Source organism: Rhincodon typus, chromosome 7 (genome assembly GCF_021869965.1).
Source record: "Rhincodon typus isolate 14 chromosome 7, sRhiTyp1.1, whole genome shotgun sequence".
NCBI classification, from domain to species: domain Eukaryota; kingdom Metazoa; phylum Chordata; class Chondrichthyes; order Orectolobiformes; family Rhincodontidae; genus Rhincodon; species Rhincodon typus.
Window position 1 is genome coordinate 41,323,825 of NC_063338.1, and position 8,046 is coordinate 41,331,870.

Sequence of the window (8,046 nt, forward strand, 5' to 3'; positions counted from 1 at the left end):
GAGGGTGTGAGAGGGTGTGTGGTTGTGCGGTTGTGCGTGTGAGGGTGTGAGAGGGTGTGTGGTTGTGCGTGTGAGGGTGTGTGACGGTTTGAGGGTGTGTGCGTGTGGGTATGTGGGTGGCGCACACACACACACACCGTCACACCCACACACTGTCACACCAACTTCCTCACAGGCTCACACCCACACACTCTCAGACCCACACACCCTCTCATACCCTGAGTGTGGGTATTGCCCTGAGAAAGGCAATATTCAAAGCATGACAGAAGTCATTACAAGTAAAACACGTTTTCATTTATAAAAAAAATCTCAAGATTCACGCACATTCGACATTAAATTCTAACAACTATGTATGATTTTTGGCAATGGATTAATCCATGTGTGGAATGTGGATTGTACACTGGTGAAATGAGAAAGGAAGAGATTGATAAACATACTATGTGGCAATCTGGTTGTTAAAATGTGTGGAATTTTTTAAGTTATATTTTGAATAGTCTTTTTTGAAATCAATGGCCACTTATCTTTTAGGAGGTAGATGCTACAAATATGAAGTTTGCAAGATTTGTTATATTTGGACTCTCTAGTTTAGGAGAACATGAAGTAAAGAGGAGGGGTCAAGTGACTTGTGCTGAATTCCATACAATAACAAGCTTGGGTGATTCGGTTGTTAAAGCAGGGTCAAGGTTGTCTAGCTGGGAAGAAGGAAGAGATATTACACCAATAAATAATGACCAAAGCAACTGCATTGATGATGGACAGGCTGTTAGTCTACAGGTTTGACACAGTTAGGAATGCGAGGTTTTGTCAACAGTTATATGTTAAATCTCTAAAAGTGCACTAATTGCATGATATAATGGGATTGGGGATCCAAACGATACCTAATTATCATATCTACCTGGATACAAAAGCCAATGCACTTCACATTCCACACGAATAGACTTTGAGAAGGCAAGAGTCCATACAAACTCATTGTAGGATTGGGTTGCAGTCTTCTCCCAAGATATCACTGAATCTAACAGATTGGTCATCTACAAATATCTGAGACAGAGTAGAGAGACGGAGGCAGCAAGTCTCTATAAACCACACAGAATGCAAAGGAGTGCTCACGCTCAGATTGAAAAGATGAAATTTGCAAGGATTTAAACAAAGCACAAATATTCTAGCTTTGGCTAGAACAGAAGTTCTGCAGGATAGCTCTTACTATGAAAATCTAATTGGAAGTGTCTGGCTGGGAAACCAACTCGAAGCTGAAAATAGCTCTGGGCTAGTTACTGAAAGCGGTTATGAACCCAGTTGATGTTTTTACTGGTTAAGTCAGATCCCAAAATGAAATCTGGCTTGATAAAAATCAAAACAAAATATGATCTAAGTAACAAGGTGGTCTTTCACTGAAAGTCAAGCACAATACTGCAGATTGGTTTTAAAAACATAACTTTATTGGGCAAAAAAAGGAGATAAAATAGAATAAACCAAGTTATTTCCACAAAACACAACAGAAATACAACCCACCTATCCCAACATTATTACATTACAGTACTCAAACACCAGAGAGAATTTCCTTCTCTATCACATCTAAAAGGCTCACTTAAACATTCCTTTAATTCCTGGACTTGAGAGCTTGATAGCCTTTTTCTTGATTAGCTATACAATCGAGTTAAAACTTTCTTAACTTTAAATAACTCTTTCAGGTTGAAACCCAAACACTTCTGAACTGGAACTTTCAACCAAAAATCATTACACTAAGGTAACCTATTTACTTGTTCTGAACTCCCTCCTTTCTCTGTAAGAAAGCTTTTCATTCATCTAACTTCATGAAGACTTCTGCAAACTGACAAGTTTCACAAACCAAGAGTTTTTTTTCCTCCAAGGCAAAAACAATTCTAATCCCTCAAAACAGAAAGCAAACTAACACTTGAAGGTTTACTCTGTCCATTCATAAAACTCACCCTATGCTAAAAAGTTCTCATAAACCATCCAGGGACTCTACCTCATACTGTCTTTTTTAAAAAAAATTGTGACTCCAAAAGTACTGACAGTTAATATCATTAAGCCCTCTCTTGCAGAAAGATCAAAATCCGCATGCCACTAGTTTCAAATCAAAACAATCATAAATACCTTAAATCACAAGAACGAAGTGTCCATTTATGGAACAGAATGAATTACAAGTAGAGAGGAAAATTTTCCGAAGTTTTAGAAATGTAGTTCAGAATCGAAGTTCTCAGTCACGTAACTTTTATATTATTCATGTTGCCTTTAGTTTATTACAATAAACTTTAAAATATTGAAAAATTTTTCGTCAGCATAATTCAAATAACTTTTGACAAGTTATAGATCTCATCAGCGATGACACTGAATATTTGAAAGGCCCTCAAATAGCTGTGTCAGAGGCTTTGGCCAGGTCAAAGGGAGGGGTGGTGGAGGAGATAAAGATCCATGTTCGGATCTTAGCACTTCTCCTGGAGCTGTCTAAATTTAAAACAGCCCATTCATGATTCCTTGCCCTCTTCTGAAGCTGCATAGTCATTGGTTCTATATTGCACTACGCAGTTAAGAATCCCAAAGATTCTTCCAGTGAAGGAGAGTACAACATTGCTCCAAATTTGGCTAAGGAGACAGTATTATTGTCTTGTTGGGTGGGTCCTTGCTCCCATGGAGTCTAGACATCAGCAAGCTTCTTGTCCGGTCAGTCACCAACATTCAAGAATACAGATTCCAGCTGAGATAGCATTGGCTCCTGCAAGGATGTCTTCATTCTTTTTGACAGTGTACGAAGATTCAAAGATCAGCTGTTGGAACATTGTTAGAGCTTGTTGAGTGCTTCTTCAATGAAGGATGAAGGCCAATTCAGCTTGTTGTTAAAATGTGCTCTGTCCCATCTCCCTAGAAATTGAACTTTTCCTGTGAATACTGTTGACTGGTCAGCATTGAGGTTTGGTGATGAACCAATAGTCTGGGGCCCGTAGACAGATTCTAAAACAAAAAATCCCTTTCAGTCTTTGCAATCTGCACGTGATTGAAGATCATCAGCTTTCTGATTCAGCCAAGTGTTTTGCATAGGGCAGCCCTTCAGCAGGCATCATGCTTGGACCTAATTTCTACAACACAAATGACAAAGTATTTCTGCTCAACACTCATAAGAACAACCAAGAGTAAAGGATAGAGAAAAAAAAGCCTTACCCTCTTGTGTATTTTGATTTTCATTTGTGTATTTTGCATGTCATACTTCTAAACACTAATTAATCATGAACCCTCCAGCCAAACAGCATTGCAGCCATTACTGCCACAGCTCAAAAATTCCAGTAAACACTATTCCTTTTTATTTAAGCCATATTTGCATTGCAAAAATCCATGTCCTCGGGTCATTAGACAATATGTGCCTGGTCTCTGTTCAGAAAAATGGCTGTCAAACATACAATTCTCTTTTGGAAAACATTTTTCATTCTAGCTCAAAAATAAAAAGATAACCTTCTATAAAATTTCAACTTTAAAACAACTGACAGATTTGATGAGTGGGGGCTGAGGAGGTAATTCTTCCAAGCTGTAAAGATAATTTCAATATTTTTCCTGCCACTGAAGAACAGAAGAGTGAACGTGGATTCAAACATTTGGTGCCAGTTATTTGCAACACAGTTTAAAAGATCAAAACCATAAAATGGATGGTACTGTAATGACAATTCCATGTAACACTGAACGCTGCAATAAGTCAGCGGGGTGTCACTGATTTACAAGCACTTAACTTATGAACGCTCGCACTTCTAAATGCAATCTCATACACAAGTATCATTTAAAGATCCGAAATACGAATGTTTCCTGTACTTACAAACAGCTATTTTATATTGCCCTGCACTGCATTCTGACTTGCTTATAAATCGACATGCGAACGGACTCAGGAATTTGCAACTTGGGAACTGCTGTATTACATATGCAGCAAGTTCCAGATTCATGCATGCTATTTGTAGGACTGGGGAAGAGAAAGTCAAAAACAAAGTCTACTCTTTCCATGCCAATTTCACATTCTTAGTGATGAAAAACTTTATCGAACCACACCGGGAGCAAGGTTTTAAATCCTATACCCGATTCTATTGGGCTCCTTCCAGGAATTTTTAGTTTTGAAAGTGTGAAAAAATTAGAGAAGGAAATTTGCAACAATGTTCTTATTGAAGATAAAAGACTACTTTTAGTAGTTTAATAAAATGTTCTAAATTCTATGAATTTCAGTCGTGCTTTCATAGTAAAACCAACATGGAGGTATGCTTGCAGTATTATTCTCATTATTCAAATACCTTTTATTTGAAAGACTACATAAAGCTGCTATTTTACAACAAACATACGCCATCTGTGCAGAACAGGAATCTATGTAATCAAGCATATTTATGATATGTATGACTGAATCAGTACTGACACCCGAGGAACAACGTGGGGCTTTTTAAGATTTAAATATTGGATTTGCTTAGAATACAAGGAAGGCATTCTCTTTGTGAACATGCTAAGGATTAAATATCATAAGAGGATGCTGTTAAACCTTAACAAAGAGCTCTTATGTATTACAGTCTGTTAATTTCAAATAGAATAATCAAAATTATTTTGAAAATCTATGTCTGAAATAGTTAGCAATGTTTTGATTCATACTTCTCAGTTTAACCCTGCAAAAACTGCAGATGCACGTGATACAACTCTGTTCTGTGTTTGCTTATTTATCTTTGGCTGGAAGACATGCTTCCATTAATAAAATTCTTGCTTTAAAAATGTGCTAATCTCATCGCAGTTAGTCGTTAGTGCAGGAAATTAAAAGAAATCTGACAAGAGCATTTCTAAATATTGTCAAACGCAAAATAGAATCCTTACCTTTTGCCTGTAAATTCACCTTGCCCTTTCTTGTTAAATGTAAACTTGGAGTCATTGTATCCCCATCCATTCCACTTAAGGATCTCCTGCCTTAAACATAAAAAAATTACTTCAATGTGCAAAAAATGAAACATTCAAGAGCTCATGAAGCTAATTCATTTGGTACTTAAAAATATTAATGCCTTTGCAGATTAAATTGTGCAGGAAATAGCATATTTTAGTGTACTTAAAGCAAATAGGCAAAAACAAACAAGACTTTTTAAGTTCAAGAACAAAAACAGAAGTTGCTGGAAAAGCTCAGCAGGTCTGGCAGCATCTGTGAAGACCCAGAGTTAACATTTTGGGTCCAGTGACACTTCCTTGGAACACTGGACCCAAAACATTAACTCTGGGTCTTCACAGATGCTGCCAGACCTGCTGAGCTTTTCCAGCAACTTCTGTTTTTGTTCCTGATTTACAGCATCCGCAGTTCTTTCGGTTTTATTAAGACGTTTCAAGTTGTTCTGCATCTTTGATAATAAAATGTCTCAAGGCACTTCACAGGAGCAGTAGAAAACAAACACCATGCTACACAAGGAGATATTAGGTGAAAAGACCAAAAGCTTGGTTTGAAGTGGGTTTTAAAGAGCCCATTTAAGAACCAAGCAAGGCAGAGAGCTCAAGGGGCATCAGGAGGAAATTCAATAGCTTATGGCCTGGCCAAGTGGTTACAATGGAGTAACTATAAATCAGGGACACTCAAGAACCAGAATAAGAAAAGAGCAAGTAATGTGAATGACTGAGACTGAAGATGATTTCAGCAATAGCAAAGGGAAAAGCCCTTTGAAGGGGTTGAGAACATTAAGAGTTTTGAACATTGCTTGACTAGGAGCCAATATAGGTCAACGAGCAAAGGGCTGGGTTTGAAATAAGGCATGTGCAGCAGAATTCTAGCTGATAAACTTTTACTTCAGAATGTACAATGTGAGAAAGCAAACCGCACTGACCGATAACCAAGAAATGAATCAGCATTTCAGCACATGAGCTTGGGCTGAAATCAAGTACTGATAAAGAGACAGAAATAGGCAGACATGGCAATTGAACAAATCTGCAATTGGAAGCTCATTTTGGGGACAAAGATGAATTAAGGTTGACAGGCTCAACCTCATATGGTTGTTGGGGGAGGGGACGGTGTCAGTACCCAGAAAATGAAGTTTGGAGCTGAAATCAGAAACAATGGCTTCTGCCATTTAATTGCAGCAAATTTCTGCTCATCCCTACTAGATGGGAGATGCATTGCAAACTTACTGGCAGTGTAAGAGTCAAGAGAGGTAAAGGTAGAGCTGGGTAGCATCAGCATACATGTGAAAACTTACAATATGGTTTTGGGTGATATGAAGGGGCAGCTTTTTGATGAGAACTGGAAGTCCAAGCAGAGATCCTTGGGGAGGACCAGAAGCAACACCTTCAGATCAATGTATTTAATTGTGAAAGTCAAGAAATAAAAGTCTTGCATAAATCATTGCTGTTACTGTTAAAAAAACAAATCATCGGTTTTATTAATAGACTGCATTATTTTACAAACAATTTCAATTGATTACATTGAATATGCATTATGGCAAACTGTTACGAACAGAATTTGGTTTTTCTCAACCAATTCAAATGTAATAATCATGGACATTAAAATAGTGGTGTGGTTCATTCTACGCTATTTTGGATGAATATGAAGTACAATCTTGTGCTGAAGATGCCAAAACACCAAAGTGTCCAACTCAAGCTAACAGTGTAAAAATTGTCTAACGTCACGTTAGCTCAAATTCCTTCACACAACCAACCACTACTCACCTACCACAAAATTATTTTTGCTGAACTAACTTTAGAATTCCAATTTGCCGACTGAAGCAGGTCACATATAAAACTTGATTAACATTGTGTTTTGGCAAAAAGGGAAAAAATCTGGACAAATAAAAGCAATGTAAAGAGAAACTCATTTAGGCATTATGTTATTTTTCATTCATGTTCTAACAAAACAATTTAACTTCTTATCCTGACAAGTCCAGTCCACAATTCCTTCCCAGGTCAAACCTGTAGTTTGCCAGAACATGACCAATTTACTGCAAATTGTGACAAGTGTTTTGCATGCTGTTTCTGCTGGGGGTGGGGTGGGGGTGGTCAAAAAGGATCTAAAAGTAGATGATAGTTCTTCAACAGCTTTGAATGAAAGTAGCAGTCATAATACCTTTTCTTTTATCATTTTTGTTAGTTGCTTTGATCAACCCTTTTAAAGTAATGCCAAGAATTCAATTTGTTTTCATTTGCAAGTATTATTTTACAATTTTAGTCTAATCAGCTGTCATCTGTAGCACTGCAGAAATTAGAAAAACTTAACTATGAAGCTAATGAAAACTTCATATGTAATGTGGTAATAGACACCTTTCCCTCAAGAAAGGGCAGCACGGTGGCTCAGTGGTTAGCACTGCTGCCTCACAGCACCAGGGACCCAGGTTTGATTCCACCCTCGGGCGACTGTCTGTGTGGAGTTTGCACATTCTCCCGGTGTCTGCGTGGGTTTCCTCCAGGTGTTCCGGTTTCCTCCCACAGTCCAAAGATGCGCAGGCTAGGTGAATTATTAGCCATGCTAAATTGCCCGTAGTGTTCGGGGATGTGTAGATTAGGTGGGTTATAGGGGGACGGGTCTGGGTGGGATGCACTGAGGGTCGGGGTGGACTTGTTGGGCCAACTTTAGGGATTCTATGATTTCATGAATTCAACTGCACTGGAAAACTTCCAGTGAAATTATTAATAATGGGTCTTCCACCTCCACCCACAAAAGAAGTTATATAGGGTTAGCAGATCTTTCTTTCCAAGGTTATAGTCAAATCCATGAGCATTTCCATGGCATTAAGAATGTTAGAATATGCCAGCTATAAGAAATTAATTTCACTTGGTCCACACAATTCATTGCATTGAATCATATTGACAAAATAATACTGAGCTCATAACTACAAAGTATATGGAAAGCTCAACTTATGATTCTATCCTATCTTGTTCACATTGAATGAGTAGCATATTACACTGTATATTGAAGCATGCACACATGCAACAGCTGTAGATGATGGCTGAAAATCTTCAAGTATTTTTTAATATTTGATTACCATTCTTCAACATGCAGCATGGCTTAAAGCAGCTGCTTTGCAGCTGGACAGGATATATGCTACGAAG

At 37.9% G+C, this 8,046-nt stretch overlaps 1 protein-coding gene across 1 annotated transcript in view; it reads right to left on the minus strand.

Moving 5' to 3' along the window:
- Window positions 1–4,931, minus strand: part of agps (alkylglycerone phosphate synthase) — a 198,260-nt gene extending 193,329 nt beyond the window's left edge. Inside the window, exon 1 of the mRNA XM_048598842.1 lies at window positions 4,846–4,931. The gene's annotated coding sequence lies outside the window, so the exon portion shown is untranslated. The remainder of the gene's footprint in view (window positions 1–4,845) is intronic.
- Between the last annotated feature and the right edge of the window lie 3,115 nt (window positions 4,932–8,046).